The 16,751-nt window shown below is 42.7% G+C and overlaps 1 protein-coding gene across 3 annotated transcripts in view; it reads left to right on the plus strand.

The window, feature by feature from the left end:
- Positions 1 to 6,668: 6,668 nt before the first annotated feature.
- The window catches only part of HELZ (helicase with zinc finger), a 140,687-nt gene continuing 130,604 nt past the window's right edge, over positions 6,669 to 16,751 (plus strand). For all 3 annotated transcript variants that reach the window (XM_063080739.1, XM_063080740.1, XM_063080741.1), the window contains exons 1-3: positions 6,669 to 6,709; positions 8,000 to 8,055; positions 11,803 to 11,859. The gene's annotated coding sequence lies outside the window, so the exon portion shown is untranslated. The remainder of the gene's footprint in view (positions 6,710 to 7,999; positions 8,056 to 11,802; positions 11,860 to 16,751) is intronic.

A 16,751-nucleotide genomic window follows, 5' to 3' on the forward strand; every position in this document is an offset into this window, starting at 1 on the left:
GCGTTTTCTTTTGACATAACTTCCCGCTCACTAATTTCCTCTTCGGCTAGATCTAAACTTCTCTTACATCTATCCTATAATTTCATTCTTTATTTTGTTTATTGTATTTTTCATTTTCAGAATTTCCACTTGGTTCTTTTTAATGACATTTTTGTTCTTGGCTGAAATTTCCAATCTTGTATTTTATCTCCTTGGACATTGTTAGTATAATTATTTTCAGGTCTGTCTGCTAATTGCAACATGGGATACTCTTGTGGTATGTTTCTGCTGTGTATTGTTTCTCCTTGTTTTCTTCATGTTGTCTTGCTTCCTCATGTGACTATAATTGTCATTTTGTGCTGGATTATATTTCCCCATATATTTACCATTTTTGCAAACTTGTTTGTAGAAATAACTTGAGGCCTACATTGAGGTTATCTTCCTTCACAGATGATTTATGTTTGCTGCTGCTGCTGCTGCTTCTTTTTTTGGTGGCAGCTGGCCGGTACAGGGATCAAACTCTGGACCTCAGTGTTATCAGAACCAGGCTCTAACCAACTGAACTAACTGGCCAGCCCCTATGTTTGCTTCTGTTGTGCTCCAGAGAGCACTGAAGGCAGTCATCGCAATCCAATTTTAGAAACTGAGAGGACTTTAAGAATCTTTGTGAGGGCCTGCTACTTCTGGTTCATTCTTACTTATAGGGTCAGTGACTTACCAAGGATGAAGGTAGGGTGAAAGTGGTTGCCCTGGAGGCAGGCAATAAAGGGTGTATTGTCTGTAGAGAAATTATAAACAATAATGAGAATAAGTCTGTCCACTTTTTATTATCACCATACTTCAGTATTTCTAACCATCAGTGACACACTATTTCTCCCTGCTATGCTTGACTACTTCCACTGCCTTCTTTAGAATGTCACTGGATTCTAATAATGGTCCCACTAGACTGAGGGTTGACAAATTACAGCCCATGGGCCAAATTCTGCCCTAAGCTTGTTTCTGTGCGGCTACAGTGTAAAGACAGCTCTTATAGTTTTCTGAAAACTTTTTTATTGTGGTAAAGTATACATAAACATACAATTTGCCATTTTAACCATTTTTAAGTGTGCAATTCAGTGGTATTAATTATATTAATGTTGTGAAATCATCATCACTATCTACTTGCAAAAAGTTTTCACATTTTCAAAGGGTTGTAAAAAAGCCACAACAAAAAGATTATGCAACAGAGACTATATCTAACTCTTGGGGCATCAAATATTTTCCATCTGGCCCTTTACATAAACGGTTTGTTTACTTGCTCTAGATTCAAGGAGTTGTCAAAAGCAAATAACCCTAGAGCAAAAGAACCCCAAATATCAGAATCACCTGCCTTTTCTGTTGACCATGGGTAGTTTTTCACTCTTGCTATCCAGATGTATTTAAGCAGATGTTTTAAAAAATACATATCGTCTATTTTATTTTGGTTGTCCTCAATGGAGGGTTAGTCTGAATTATCAGGTCCACCACCACTTCTTTTGTATATCTCGGGTAGAAATGAAGTGGGTCTAAAAGTAGGGCAGGAAATGTAAGAGTCTAAGAAATTAACATTTCCTTACATTTTTAAACCCATGTTATCTCTCCCTACTATATTCTAAATGACTTAGAGCAGATATCTTGGCTAAGCACTCAGAGTGGCCCAAATTAATAGGCAGTGAGTTCTTTCTAGATTAAGTGGGAGGAGAAAAGAGAAGATAGTTGAAAGGACAAGTTGACACCAGTTGACAATCCACTGGAGAGGGCTCGTTTATTAGGCGGCACACACACATATATATAGGGCTTTAGGGAAGGCTGATTGGCTTAAAATACAATCCCTACTTAGCATACCGCATGGGGCTTGGGGTGAGCTGATTGGTGTGCGATTCGCGCCAGCGGGAAGGAGAATACGGAAGAGAAGGGCAACCTGCGCCATGATGGGGTGTGGCCGAGAAGGACTTATGTGATCAGGGTGTGATCCCTTGGGGCATTTGGGTTCTTACATTCCTCGGTGTGATCCCTTGGGGCATTTGGGTTCTTACATTCCTCGGTGTGATCCCTTGGGGCATTTGGGTTCTTACATTCCTCGGTGTGATCCCTTGGGGCATTTGGGTTCTTACATTCCTCAGTGTGATCCCTTGGGGCATTTGGGTTCTTACAATAGTCTATTAGAGAAAGGGGAGAGGGAAAAGGAGAAGGGAGAGCAAAAGAGAACTCAGATGGTATAGAGCGGAGGAGTGGAGAAGTGAAAGGAAGCAAAGGAGAGGAAAAAGGTGGGGAAAAAGGAAGAATAAACCTTAAAGAAAGGAACTTTCTCTAGTTTTACCAAGGCTTGTAGCCAATGATTCTCTAGAAACCTGTTTTTCTACTGCTTTAACAACAACAAAAAAAGTAATCCTATTCCACTGTTTTTTCCTGGCCAACCTATTTGCTTATTTTCATTATTGGTGGTAAAAAAAGGGAATTCATTTATTCTTTCATTCACTTCCTCAATAAACACTTATTAAGTTCCTACTAAATGCCAGGCTCTGCTCTGGGCACCCAGGAATGACACATTAATGAACAAAACATACATAAATCCTTGCCTTCACTGAGCTTCCATTCAAGTGGGCTATAACACCATGGTTGAGTAATTATGGTGCTAGATGCTATAAAAAATAGATGGCACATTCTCAGTGTATTAGCATAATCAAGGTCTATTGTCTGCTCAGCTTAGTCCAGTGCAGGTGTTTTGGGCCAGGCCAATTTCCAAGTGCTCATTCAAAGTCACACTTCTGCTCTAAGTCCATTGGCAAGAACTTGTCACATGGCCCCAGCCAAATAGAAGGGCATATCTGGGAAAGGTAGTGCCCAGCAAAATAAGTCTTTGGTGATTAGCAAGTTGGCTCTGTTACATAGGAAGAGATAGACAAGAAACTGAATAAGTAAAGAAATTGCTTATTATGTTAGAAGGTGATAAATGCTTTGGAGAAAAGTAAAACAGGGAAAGAAATCTGGAGTGTGTGAGTATATGTGCGTGTATGAAGGAATATTGTAATTTGAAATAAAATGATGAGAGAAAAAGTTTTCTTTAAGTTTTATTCTTCCCTGGAGTGAATGAAGGCTTGAAGGAGGCAAAGGAGTGAGCCATGTGGACCCTCAAAAAAGAGGCCATTATGGCTGAATGAGAGCAAGGGAGAAAGGCAGGAAATGAGGTCAGAAATATGAGAGGGGGAAGACGGTGCAGGTCTCCAGCTTCTCCTCTGAATGAGATGAGTAGAAGTCAGATGGTTGTAGGCAGAGGTGTGAGATGACTTGATTTACATTTTATCACAACTAGTATGCCAGCTACCTTGAGAGCTGACTGGGCGGTGGGGGGGGGGGGGGGATGGTAAAAGGGAGATTATAGTAGAGGGGACCAGAGTGGCCATGAGGGTGTGATGAGAAGCCAACACTCTGGATACATTATGAAGCCAAGGCAGGATTTGCAGATGCATGGAAGATGGTGTTTAAGAGTAAGACAAGAGGGATTGTGGCCTCAGCAATTGTTAAGGATGGAGTTGCCATTGAAGGAGCTGGGAAGACCACAGTGGAACACATTTGTGGGGGAAGATCAAGAATTGTTATGAACATGCTGAGTTTGAGATGTCTACGAGAGATCCAAGTAGAGATGCCAAGAAGTTGTTGGATGAGAGTCTGAAGCTTAGGGGAAAGCTCTGGGCTGGAGTTCTAGGTTTGGGTCCTTCTTCAGTGTAAAGATGGTACTTAAAGCATGCGGACTGGAAGAGATGACCAGAATAGCTGAAGATGAGAGTCCCAAGGCTCAGTCCTTCAAGCAGCAGAAAACTAAGAAGGTGTGGCCAGTGGGGGGTTGGAGAGAGAAAAGAAATGAGGGAAGGAAGAGAAACCTGATGGGGGAGTTAGATGGGGCTTTGGTTATAGAGATCAAAGTCCCTTTGAGGAGGTGACATTTGAGCTGAGACTTGCTTGATGTAAAGATGATGATGATCAGAAGAGCTGGGGGAATAGGGTTCTTGCTGGAAGGAAGCTCAGAATGCTGCAGGGGAGGAGAGAAGGCCAGCTTGGCTCCATCCTGGTGAGGGAGGGAAGGCAGGGCCACTTCACACAGCAGCTTGTAGGCCATGGTTGAAAATCCAGGTTTTATTCCAAGAGTGATGGGGAAGCCTTTGGAAGGTTTAAGCAGAGGAGTCAGTCATCTGGGTGGGTCACTGGGTCGGTCAGATGGACAACGGACTATAGGGGCAGACTGGAGGTAAGGAGAAGAGAGGTTATCCCAGCTCAGGTAACAGGTGGTGTCCTGGACCAGGATGGACCAGGAGGCACACTGGAGGCAGTGGATGGGTCAAGCAGTCACATAAATGGAGCACTTCTTTGGGTCAAGGCCTGTGGAAGGAAAAGAAAGGCTACCTATGAAATAAACATGTTTGTGAGACACAGTCCTTGCCCTCAGCTTATTTACTGTTTACTTACAGGAAACTCAGGCCATATACCTAAAGGTGCAACATACACACAAAGCAACCATTAAATCAGTGCACACTAGTGGTTAACTAAGTGCAAAAGTGTAAGTGGAAATGAAGCAACGGGGAGTACCCTGGAAAGAGAAGACTCTGGAGCCTTCTTTAGATGTGAGAGGCATTCCATTTCCCAGTAGGCAGCAGAGGGGCACTGCCTCCCCTCACCTTAGCCCAGGGCCCAGCGAGGCTACAGGAGCTGAGGCGGCTACAGGAGCTGGGGCGTCTAAGAACCTGGCTCCAGGCTCCAGTTTCCCAACTTATCCTGAACTCTGAGAAGCGGGTGACTCAGGGGAGGTCCCTCCCGGCACGCCGAGTTCTCAGCTGGCTGGGAGTGACTCATTACCTCGCTCGTTCCCTCACGAGTGACCCCGTTCCCTCACGAGTGACCCCGGGCCAATCCCTTAATGAGCCTACACCTCATTCTTCTCATCTGGCCAGGACAATTGCCTAGTGGAGGTTTTGGCTCCCAGGGGGCAGGGCTTCTGTTTACAACTGTCCAGGTTCTTCCAGATGCTTCTGGTGGGGTCGTAGGAGAATAAACCTTTAGGGCAGATCCAAGGCCCCAGGCCCTCCTGGCGCCCAGGCGTTCTTCTAATCGCGGAGCCATTCAAACATTTTGTACCGAATCCAGTTTCGCAAGCATTGATGTCTTGGAGGATTTTCTTTTGGACACCTCCTTGATGTAAAAACTTGCATGGAAAAAACCCCAAAACCAAAAACAACCAATCAGAGCAGCCCTCCAAAGTCAGTAAAGCAGAGATCAAAGGCTCTGGGAAGACAAGGAGCATGGGTTAACCAATTGACCTCCATTTCTGGGGAGAGCTGGGCTGCAGGACTCCGGGACTCCAGGGGCAAGGGGGCGACTGCGTGAGGGCGCGGGGCCAGTGCTCTGCGTGCCCCGCGCAACGGAAGCAGGCGAGAAGCGGCAAGGAAAGAGCTCGGATCCCCTGCACAAAGCCCGCCGGCCAAGCAGATGCCCGGGCACCCGGGGTGGGAGGGGGCTGCGAGTAGCTCGCCCGGGTCACTGGGTCCCTGGCCGGCGCTTTGGCGCCTCCTACTTCCAGCGCACCGGGTCGCAGCCGGGCGACTCCGTGCGTCCCCCTCTCCCGCCCTCCAAGCCGGAGCAGCGCCCGCCGCCCTCCCCTGGCCCCGCCGCCTGGGTTCGTCGCCCCTTTGGGACCCGGCAGGTGGACCGGGACGGGCGCACCCTGCTCCCTGCCACTGACCCTCTCGGGGACCCTTTCCTCGAGCTCTGTGCGCCTCCGCGCCGCGCCCCGCCCGGAACTCGCAGCGGGCGCCCCCGAGTTACCTGCCCCGGGAAGTCGCAGTCCGCAGCCCGGACTCTAACGGGGTGGATCCGGCAGAGCCCGAAGCCACATTCCTAGGGGAGGGGTCTCCACCCTAGAGGGTCGAGGATCACGTTACCGGCCGAGAGGAGGAGACAGCAGGAGGCAGAGTAAACGGGGTAAAAGTTGCATTTAGCTTATTCCTTTTTTTTTCTTTTATTTATAAATCGTGCTTCGACTCTGGATGACTCGGGGACACGGTGTCCACCCAGTTTTTGGAGCCTGACGGCCCCGGAGCGTTTTGCCAGGACAGAGGCACCTTTCTGCCCCGCGGATGCGGGAGCGGGTCTGCAGGGCGGCCGGGCTGCGGATGCCCAGCGCCCCGCCGGAAGGCGACCCCCGGCCGCCCGGGGGCGGGAAGCGCGGCGGCAGGAGCCGTGCCCCGAGGATCTAGGGCAGTAACACTCACAGACGTGCGCCGAGATAAACCAGGGAGCAGCTCCCCGCTGCCAGCGGCAGCGACACCTCGGGCTGATTAAGTGCAGACGTGGGATGTCTGTCGAGGCCGGGGGCCGGCCGGGCAAGGGGACCGGCGTGGAGGCCAGCGGTGGGGGAAGGGAGGCCGGGGCCGGGGGGGGGAAGGAGAAACACCCAAAGCCACGTTTTAAGCAGGGGGGGGTGTGAATTTTAAATGCAAACTGCCCGGAGGAGGCAGGGGGCTGGGCTGCAGGGCCGGGGCCGGCCGGCCACCCGGGGCAACTTTCCGGGCGGGAGGCGCGGCCGGAGGGGGCGGCGCCGGCGGCGGGAGGCGGGAGTCGGGGGCCGAGGGGGGAGTCACTTTAAAGGCTCTTTCTTACCCATAATGCTTTGTGGGGACGTTGACAAGTGGATCCAAGATGGCGTAGAAAGTAATGACAGGTAAGTCCTGACTTCCCCCTTCTCTGCTGCCGGGGCCGCCCCGCGAGCGGCCGGAGCCCTCCGTGGAGGGGCCCGGACTCCCCTCCGGTGCCCCGGGCCCCAGGTGGAGCGGCCCCGGGGCGGGCTGGGGGTCCCGGCGGCCCGCGGCGGGGCCTGGGAAGCGGGGCTCTTCGAGGCGAGGCCCGGACGCTGGGGCTGTTTACAGCTTCTTCCCCTGCTCGGTCCCCTTCCCCTCCGCTGGGGGCCGCGGCGTCCTGGGCCCAGGCGGAGGAGGGGACCTCGCACACCCGGGCTGGGAGGCTGCGGGGGGTTCCTCCAGCCCGGGGCACTCCGTAAGGGGGGGTCGAGCGTCCGTGCACGTTCCCGTCCTCCGGGTCGCGGCTGGGGGTGGGGAGCGTGCGGGCCGCCCACGCCCCGCTCGGTTCCCCCCTCGGGGCTCGGACTTGCACCCGGGTGGGGCGGGGGCCGGGAAAAGTGGGTCAGGGGTGCGCCCCCTCCCTCCCCCGCGGAGGGCTCTCCGCCTCAGATTCACTTTCTTCCCTCCTTTCCCCGCCCCCTCCTCGGAAATGCTCTTTGGCCCACAGGCACATCAACAAAAATAAAAACAGGCTATCTCTTCCTGGAGATTCCTTAAGAGCCTCTTTTCGCAAGGGCTCGGAGACTGCAGGCTTATCTAGGGAACTTTGATTCCTCTCCTGCAAATTATTTGAGTCTTCTGCACCCTCGCCTTTGCTGAGGATCCTTCAGACAGGGCTGGAAGCCAGGGTTTTCTGATTGTTCTTGGATTGGGATCCTCATGTTTTGTTTGCAACTCAAAAATTGTCATCCCTTCTCCCTCACAACTTACACTTTTCAGGCAAATCATTAGTAAAATAAAAAGTATAACTGCAGAGACAGTGGATTCCTGGAGCAGGGGCAGTAGGGAGGAGTTGTCTTGCCTAGTTCTTAATTTTGCCCTCTTTTAGACTCATATTAATGAGATATTTTCCCTCCTTTCTCTTTTTTTTTTTTTTTTTGAAAGTAAGGTCAGTCCGTGCTGAAAAAGATGACTTTATTATGCTTTTGGTTTTAAGAGCATTTTATAATCTATTCTTTTATCTCATGAAAGGAAATCTTTTCATTTTAAGATGAAATAGAGATCATTTGCAAAGCTGCATACTGTAACATTTTTGTAATTTTTTCCGTTAGAAATTTAGATTCCCTTTCAGTTCAGTCTATTAAAATGTTTGCTTCTGATAATGACTATTATTGGTGTTATATAGATACATTTTACTTTTCTATTTGCCTCAGGAATTGGATGAAGTAATTGATCAGTAATGAACTACAGTGCTGGTGAGATGTGTAAGGTGAGACTGCAATTAAAAATGATTTCCCTTTTTTTCTTTTTCTTTTTAATCAACTAATTAAAGCTGAAACTAAGTAATTTGATGGGGCCATTGTTATTTTCCAAATATATTATTCAGTCAAATGGTGTATGGACAGGGCTAGATATAGAAAGGAAAAACATGTCAAATGTACCAATCTTTTCAGTGTCTCCAACATGCATAGTGGAGCTTATCCAGAGCCAAAGGTTATTTGTAGCTGTCCTTGATCAGTATCTTCACCAAGGGTAATTATAGTTTGCCTATTCAGATTTCCTTGTGTAACTTTAATTGGATGTCTTAATTTTATCTGTGTTTTGGTGTCCAGTACTCTACATTTACTATTAGTGAAAGTACACCATTTCCATCGGAAAGAATTATTTTAGGCAAATCAATCAATCCTGCTCTTACTTTCTGAAAAATGGAATAGTACTTGTCTCTGTAATAATTATTTTGAAATAAAAAAATGATAGTGCCGAGTTTTGTTTAATTTCTTAGGGATAAGACTAGTTATTTTCTGATCACACATGGTGTGTGAATTCAAAGTGTTTTATTTAATTTAATTTGTAATGCTTTGGATTTAAAGGACATTATTGATATAGTGTTAGTGAACAGTTAGTGTTCTGTGCTAGGGAGGAGAGAAGTTTGCTAGTTTTACATTTTTTTTTTTTTACAAGCAGTTTTCTCAACTTTAAAAGTATTTTACTATGATTTCTTTAGAAATATGTAAGTAATTATGGTCAATTGATTGGTTCCTGCAGGGTTTTTTTTCCTTTAACATATCTGGGCCTCTGGATTTTGAAATCCTGACAAACTTCATATCTATCACAACATCTGTTTAAAAAGAATAAGCTGTGCTTTAGTTTTTTTCTAGACTGAGGGGACATTTGACATTTTGCCTTAAAAAAAAAACCTTGGGAAAGGAAGGTGGACATAAACCAATATTATTTTATAAGTGCACACACCACATTTGCTTATGTTTGAAACTCAGCAGTGCTTATGTGTGTTACTTGTAATTTTTATTTTTATTCTTCGCAGAGCAAATACGGATTTTTAAATTCATTTTCAGTTTGCAGGTGGAGGCATTTTATGCCTTAGACCTCTCAATTTGAACTTTTTATTTTGCTCTTTTGAAACTTACAGATTACTTTGAGGAAAGGAACCAATGATCTGCTTTTTGCCTATGGAGATGTTTATTTGTAGTCTAAAACCGAATATTTAGAAGTAGGTAATCTTGTGTGGCTAGCGTTGTTTGGCCTGAATTGTGTCAAGACATTTTCCACAGTTTTCACACATGTAGACCATGTGAAGTGTTAGTATTCACTTAAAAGTGAAGTTAGTGGTTGGCCACTAAACAACTTGTTACACCAAGTATTCTAAAGTGGGAAATACCATAGTACTGAAGGTTGTGGTGAAGTAGAAGTCTGTCTCTTTGAGCTGAATAAAGACATAGCTTTTTTAGTCTGTCCTCTTGGCTGGGAAGCTAGGCCACTATTTTTAGGTAAGGCTGTAGTTTTGGGGAGTCAGTAAGGACCTCTCTGTAGCTGGTAAACTTGATTTTTGCAATTGTCGGCAAGAAGTTTCATTTTCTCCCAAACCGTAAATATCCAATCTACATTGTCTTGAAGTCTGTATACATCTATGGATGGTCCAGTTTTCACTGGAGAGAGGAGTGATGCCAAAACAACAGGAGATATCATTCCTACATGCAGAGGGCCTTGTGTAATTTAAAAATTGACAGCATATTCATGAAAGGCTATGAATAGTGCAGAGGGACCTGCAAGTAAGTTGACCAGATCTTTTAAATGCATCTCTGTTTAAGAAGTAGGCTTGGCGTTAATATTGAAGGCAGATTAGTCTATAATTGTCTGTCAGACTATATTTAAGATCCAAATACAGGCCCAGTACAAGAAATAAGGTCCTTTGCCATTGTTTGAAATGTACAGAAGAGTTTGGGCCAAGTTAATCAACAAGTTATCCAAGAGAGGGAGAAAAACTACATAAAAAATTATAAGCAAACTGTTAGGGTTATTCATTTTCATAATCTTAGGTAAATGTACATGCATTCATTGGATTATTAAGTCATATTTTCAGATGTTTTCTAGAAGAGAGGTATGTGTGTGGAGAGTGTGGCCACACCAACTTGCAGTTAATTTCAAGTGATGGGTAGAGTCAGGATTACTTGTGTAGTGTGGCACTGGCTAGAAGAAGCATACAACATAGTGGTCTTATCCCTTTGAGGGTAGGTGGGTTAATACTTTTGAGTAATCCTGGATCTGATAGAGTTAACATTCCTCTTTTCAAACGACTATTGTAGATGTAACATGAAGACTTTTACTTTGTTAAGCTTTCAGTTGTCTAAAAGAAACTTAAAAAGTTTTTCAACATAATACCAACAGTCATACCAACTTGTTTACTCTGGTAAATTGTGTTGGGTCAGTTTCTCCAAGTAAGAGCAGGAAGTTGTCTGGTAAAAACAGAGTTTATACGTTCATCTTACTTTTGAACAAAAAAGAATCTGATTCATCATTTTCAAAGAATGCATGCCACATTTTTTGACCAAACCATTCTGAAATGTGAATGTTTGTGATTTTTGTTATTTCTGTGCCATATTTTAGGTGTTCTCAGCACATCTGAATTTGCCTTTTTGCTTTCTTCTGTTGAAATTTTGTGAAAATATTCCTGTAACTCCAGCATCCTGTCAGTAGGCAATATGTGTAACAAATATAGTTTTAAAATTATTTATTTATTTGCAAAACTCATGCATGCTTATGGTAAACAAATTTGAGCAGTACTTAGGTATATGTATAAAGTAAAAAAAAAAAAAAAAAAAAAGCCTCTGTTTTCCTTCCTCTGTCTCTAGTCCTGCTCCCCCGAACTGACCGTGGTAAACAGGTGGGTGTCTTTTAGCTCCTGGAAGACCTCTCTTTTCTCAAGGTATACTGGCAGCAGTGAGAGTAGAGTGAGAAGTCAGGAAAGGCATTATCATTGAACCAGAGTCTAGAAGTTGTGCAGGGACTATTCTGTTCTTATTTCCTGTGATGTTAAGGAATGGTAATAATCTCAGACTACCATCAGTTTAAGATGACTGTAATTGAATTATTAGTTAAACACTCAGACAATTGTTTTTGTCAGGTTGGTAAAGTTTAGATTTGTTGATCTTTTAAGGAAATATTTGTGAATTGAATTCATGCAGTCTTAGGGCAGGGCGGGTAATGGTGGTAGTGAGTTACCATCTGTGGATTTTTTGGTAAGCTGCACAGTATATTTACTACAGGCTCTTAATAACTCATCATCTCCTTTAATTCTCATAACAACTCACAAGATAGTTGTTATTTTCATTTTGCAAAGGAGCAGATTTAGGCTAAAATGTGAACTAACATAGTATTACAAGACCTGTAAAGTAGTGGAGCTGGTGTTCTTTCTGGAAAGCCTGTGCTCCGCTATCTCTGGTAGTCTGTCTTATTTTCCACATGAGGAAATTTAGGCCTGGAGAAATTAAGTGACTTGGCCAAGGTCACGCAGCTCAGTAGTAGCAACACTAAACCTAGCTTTTATCTCTAGAAGCTTATCTCAGAACTCGTGGTCCAGTGCTGGTTATGCTACATTTTAGTGAATCACTATGGACCAAGAGACCCTATGCTGTGAATATTGATACAAATGTTTGAGAACTGATGTCAGCCAGTGGTGTTTTCTACTATGTATTTACAAACTTCCTTCTCTCTCTTTCAGAAATTATAAAGAGCTCTGATGGGCTATTTAGGTGATACCCAGTGCAGTGAACTGCAGGTGAGTAAAGATTAGGAGAGCCTTATCTAGAAAACAAGAGTTTGGTAATGCCTGAAAAAGAGACAGGAGAGACTTAATCCAGTTAAGAAAGTCTGGCTAGAAAGGATGAGGTGTGACAGGGTGGACTGATACAGAGCTGTAAAGAAACAGCAGTAACCTGGAGACACAGGTCCTGACTGAATTGGCTACTTCTGGAACAGACTGGATAATGAACAGACTTTGAAGAGACCCTGCCTGCCGCTTTGTCAGACTAGTTTGTTTGAAGAGAAGTGAGGGTAGGTTAATCTTCCACTTCTGTTTAGAATGAGTAACTGCACAGGGGCTCAATTTATCTGCACGTGATTGGAACTTGATAGGTCCTTCAGTTTTTATGTTAACATTCTTGAGTGGTCTGTGCTCTGATGAACTTGGTTAAGTATTATTTTTCCTATTATCTATGTATGTAGTGTCATGAATGACTGTACGTATCTGCATTTTTGAGGATCTAAATACTGAGATTATATCAATGGAAACAAAAGATTAAACTTTTTTCCTAATGGTTTGTACCACCTCCCTCTATACTATTAGTCCTTTAAATTATGTATCTTTTGCTGAAATGCCCCCTAATTAAAGGAAGAGTATTTATTATTTCATAGTAATTAATCTTCTTGGTCCGTTTTAGTATCTTGGTCTTTCATTATCACACCTAGAAAATGCTACAGAAAAAAAAAAAAAACTGAAAGGCTGTTTTAATACAGTCCTTGTGGGGCATTGGTGCTAAAATTAGTTTTTGATGTATTTCATTACTAGTTTTTTGTTAGACATCTCCATCATCAGAAAGCTTCAGCTGTTAATAAGATGACTTGCTGTCCTGCCTTTTGAACTCTGGCTGGGTAAGATATGTAACTATTTTCTACCCAACTGTTAAGCTGGAGTTTTTAGCTTTATGTTCTTTGTAGTTAAAAAAACAAAAAACAAAAAACAAAACCCAAAGAACTTTATTTTTTTTCTTTTGCTTTTAACTGTACTATCCAGGTCTCCTGGCCCCTAATTCTTTGATTTGTCCGTAAGTCCTTACTGCCTTTTAACTGATATAGTCTGCCACGGAGTCAGTAAATTGGCCTTGAGACTGCTAGAGACTTTAATATGTGGCAATACTATATACTTTTAGGGTTTACAGTGAAACTTGGGCTTGGCTACTTGTTGATTGTTAAAGCTATACACGGTTGAATGAGTTCTTTGTTTCTTGGGTATATGCTTGTTTTACATGTTTTGTCCCTTACAGGTTCATGGAGATGATCACAAAGCCAGCTGAGGCAGTTTGCTGGTCATTGAAAAACTGGGGTCTGGGATAGTCATAGGTCATCATGATCAAGGCGAGCATGAGAAGGCTTAGTCAAGGCCAAAATGAGCAGTAGGAGGGAGGGGCGGTTCTCTTCTGGAGATTGCGCTAAGCTAAGCTTGTGTCTTGGAATCCCTCTGTTTCCTGAGAACTTCTTTTAAGGTGGAACTTCGTTTCTTAATGTTGAATAAGTTGATATTAAAACAAATTATTGTTTGGGTTATTACCCTAAAACAGTTGATTTTCTTTTTGTCGTTCCATTTCAGAATACACATTTTTAAAGTTTATGATGTTTTATAATTTGAATTTTTTAAAAAATCTTGTTAGATCATGAGACATTTTCATGTTTCATTACAGGTTTCACAATTTTAATTTATATGTTTACGTTTTGAAAGGTTGCAAAGATAATTTCATCATCTGCTCCCACGATTTAATTTACCTAAATCTTTTTATGTTAAGTATTTTATGTTGTTGGCTGGTTTTCAGTTAACACTTTAATGTACATCATTGTAGATATTATGGTGTTTTTTTCTGACTAATTATATCTCTGGGATCAATTCAGAGTGCATTATTATGTTAAAGGATATGAATGGTCTTATGGCTTTTGATGGGTATTGTTACACTTTTTTGAAGGGTGTTTACCAGTTTATACTCCTAACAGACATATGGATGTAACTTTTTCACCATAAGCCGGACAGAAATCCATTTTTTCTCAAAAGTTTTTTTGCTAATTTAATAGTGTAAAATGACACTTGCATTTCTTTGTTATATAATGTTGATTTTAACTATGTGAGTCTCTTCATGGTGAATTGTTCATATCTTTTGCTATATTATGCAATAAACTGTTGATGGGGGCTTTGGATGTTAAGACAAGTATAACCAGCTAATAAAGAAGTAATTATTAAAAAGATAATCAGAACATCTTCAGTGAAAATGTTCAAATGGTCTAAATGATAAGTGATCTTGGAGATAGTGGTTGAAGGGGAACAGATGGATTAATTATTTCAAGATTCAATTCAACAAGCATTTATTGACCATTCACTGTGTACCATACAGTTGCATCCTCTGAGTGCTTTGCAAGTTATTGTCATGGTGTGTACTGGGTTGAGACTTCTTGAGGCTTGACCAGATGGGGGTTCTGGCTTCTATTGTCCCTTTGTGGCTGTTTGGAGGGCTAAAATCACTACTGTCTAAGATATCTTTAACTCATTCATGGCATACCAGTGTGCCATGGCACACTCTTTGAGAAGTTCTGTTCTGAGGGATGAATTCAAAGATGAATGAAACATTGTTCCTATTGACAAGGAACTAACCATCTAGTGGAGAGAATTGGGGAACCGAAAAAATGAAAGGAGTAATAGGAATTTGATAGATGCTGTAAAAGGGGTTCACATAAAGTACTTAGGGATTAAGTAGAGGGAGTGTTACTGCCCCCTTGGGGATATCAGGGGACACTTCAGTTGAAGAGGTGGCATATAAATTGACCACCCTAAAGATGAAAAGCAATGGAAAGAGGGTATCCTAGAGGGGAGTCTGGGGGTTGTGTCGGAAATGTGGTGGGTATCAGGAAACTGCACATCCAAATTACCCAGGTCCTGGGATACCTTCAGGTATCATAATGGAAAGTAAGGCTGCCAGTAGGTCAGGACTGGGCTTTGGAGGATCTTCAATGTCAGATCAATGATAAGTATGATGGATTGGTATGGAGGAGAATTCAGAGACAAGGACTTACATTGTGCTCATGGTAATAGTCCAAGTGAGGGGTGGTGCGGGCCTCAATTGAATTGGTGGCCTTGGAAAGAAGGTGATGGATTCAAGAGATATTTTGCAGGTTGTTCAGAGAGATGTGGCTGATTGGGTGGGGTGGGGGTGGTGGGAACGGTCAGTTATATATTGAAAGTGAGAGATGAGGACACGGTTTTTATGGCTGGGTGGCTAGAAAAATGGAATATCGAGTGTAGGGAAGTTAGGAGGAAGAATGGGTCTCAGGGGTTAGAATAGAGAAAGGATGAATTTGGTTTTGACAGTGTGGAGTTTAAGGAGCTAATAGAAAGTTGAAATCAGAATTTTAATCCTAGAAGGAACTTTAGAGGTTTATTGTGGCAACAGCTAAGGAAGTTCAGGGCCCTGAGGAGTTAGAGGAATCTGTGGGGTCTCACAGGTAAAGCAGAGCGAAGACTGAAGCTTTCAGATTCCCAGTCCAGGACTTTCTTCTCTGCCTCACTGAGAAGTGCTGAAGGCTCTCGGCTGTGGTGCTCCTCCTCCCAGGCGGCAGTGCTCCACAGAGAGGTGGAAGTGGCAGAGTTTGTGTTGGGGAGTGAGAACTTTACTTTTTAATTAAAAATTTTTTATTATGGAGACCTTTATGTATGCAAAAGTGGAAAGAAGTGTATTATCAATTCCCATGTGCCCACTGTCAGACTTCTTTCATCTGTTTTCTCCCTCCGCATCAATTACATTGAAGCAAATGGGATAAAGTAATTTGGTGACCTTAAATTCTGTGTATAAGCAAGTAAGGAGAGTTGAATAGTTTATTTAAGGTAGTTTCCTGGGTTGCTAGATGGGATCTAGAGTGAGGAGAAGTAGGATAAACTCCAGAATTCCAGTGCTGCCTTAACTTTTTGTTTTTGGGCAAATTAAAGTCTTCTGAGACTAAATCTTTTTGTTTTTCATGACAATGAAACTTGTTGCTTGTTGAAAATTATAAAATACAGATGAATAAAAAAACACAAAACTTGTAATCCCACCACCCAGAGATATCCACTTTTATTTTGTAATAAACTTTTAATTTTGGAGTAATATTGAATTTACAGAAAAGTTGCAAATGTAGGTCAGAGTTCTTATACACTCTTTACCCAGTTTCCCCCATTGTTAACATCTTACATTTCCAAATCTAAGAAACCATCATTGGTACATTACTCTTAACTAATTTTTAGATACTTTATTTGGATTTCACCAATTTTTCCACTAATGTCATTTTTCTGTGCCGGAAACTATCCGGGATCCCACATTGAATGCAGTTATCATGTCTTAGTGTCCTCTGGGCTGTGACAGTTTATCTGACTTTGTTTTTCATGACAGTTTTGGGGAGGAGTGGTCAGGTATTTCATAGAGTGTTCCTCAATTTGGATTTGTCTGATATTTTCCTCATGATTAGACTGGAGTTATAGATTTTTGGGAAAGAGATATTCACTTTTAATATTTTGTTTTTTATCCTTCTTGTTTTTTTTTTAAATGCAAAATATCCAATATATATGGATGTATATTTTACAAAAATGAGATTAGATTATATTATTTTATAGTGTGCTTGTTTTTACTTAGAAAGTGGGATTATTTGTAACTCGCTTTTGTCACTTCATATCTTCCTAATTGCCCTTATACTTAACACTGTTTCTGTAGGAAACTCTGTACTGAGTTACAAACATCTGATTTGAAAACAGAGTTTTAGAATATAACCTGTTGGTTACTTGAAGACAGCCTGTAAGGAGAATGATGGTGGTGGTGGTGGTACACTTTTGTTTTAATTATGCAGTTGGCTCTTTTATATTGTTTTATGTTTTATTTATAAAGC

This window comes from Cynocephalus volans, chromosome 16 (assembly GCF_027409185.1).
Source record: "Cynocephalus volans isolate mCynVol1 chromosome 16, mCynVol1.pri, whole genome shotgun sequence".
Taxonomy (NCBI): Eukaryota; Metazoa; Chordata; class Mammalia; order Dermoptera; family Cynocephalidae; genus Cynocephalus; species Cynocephalus volans.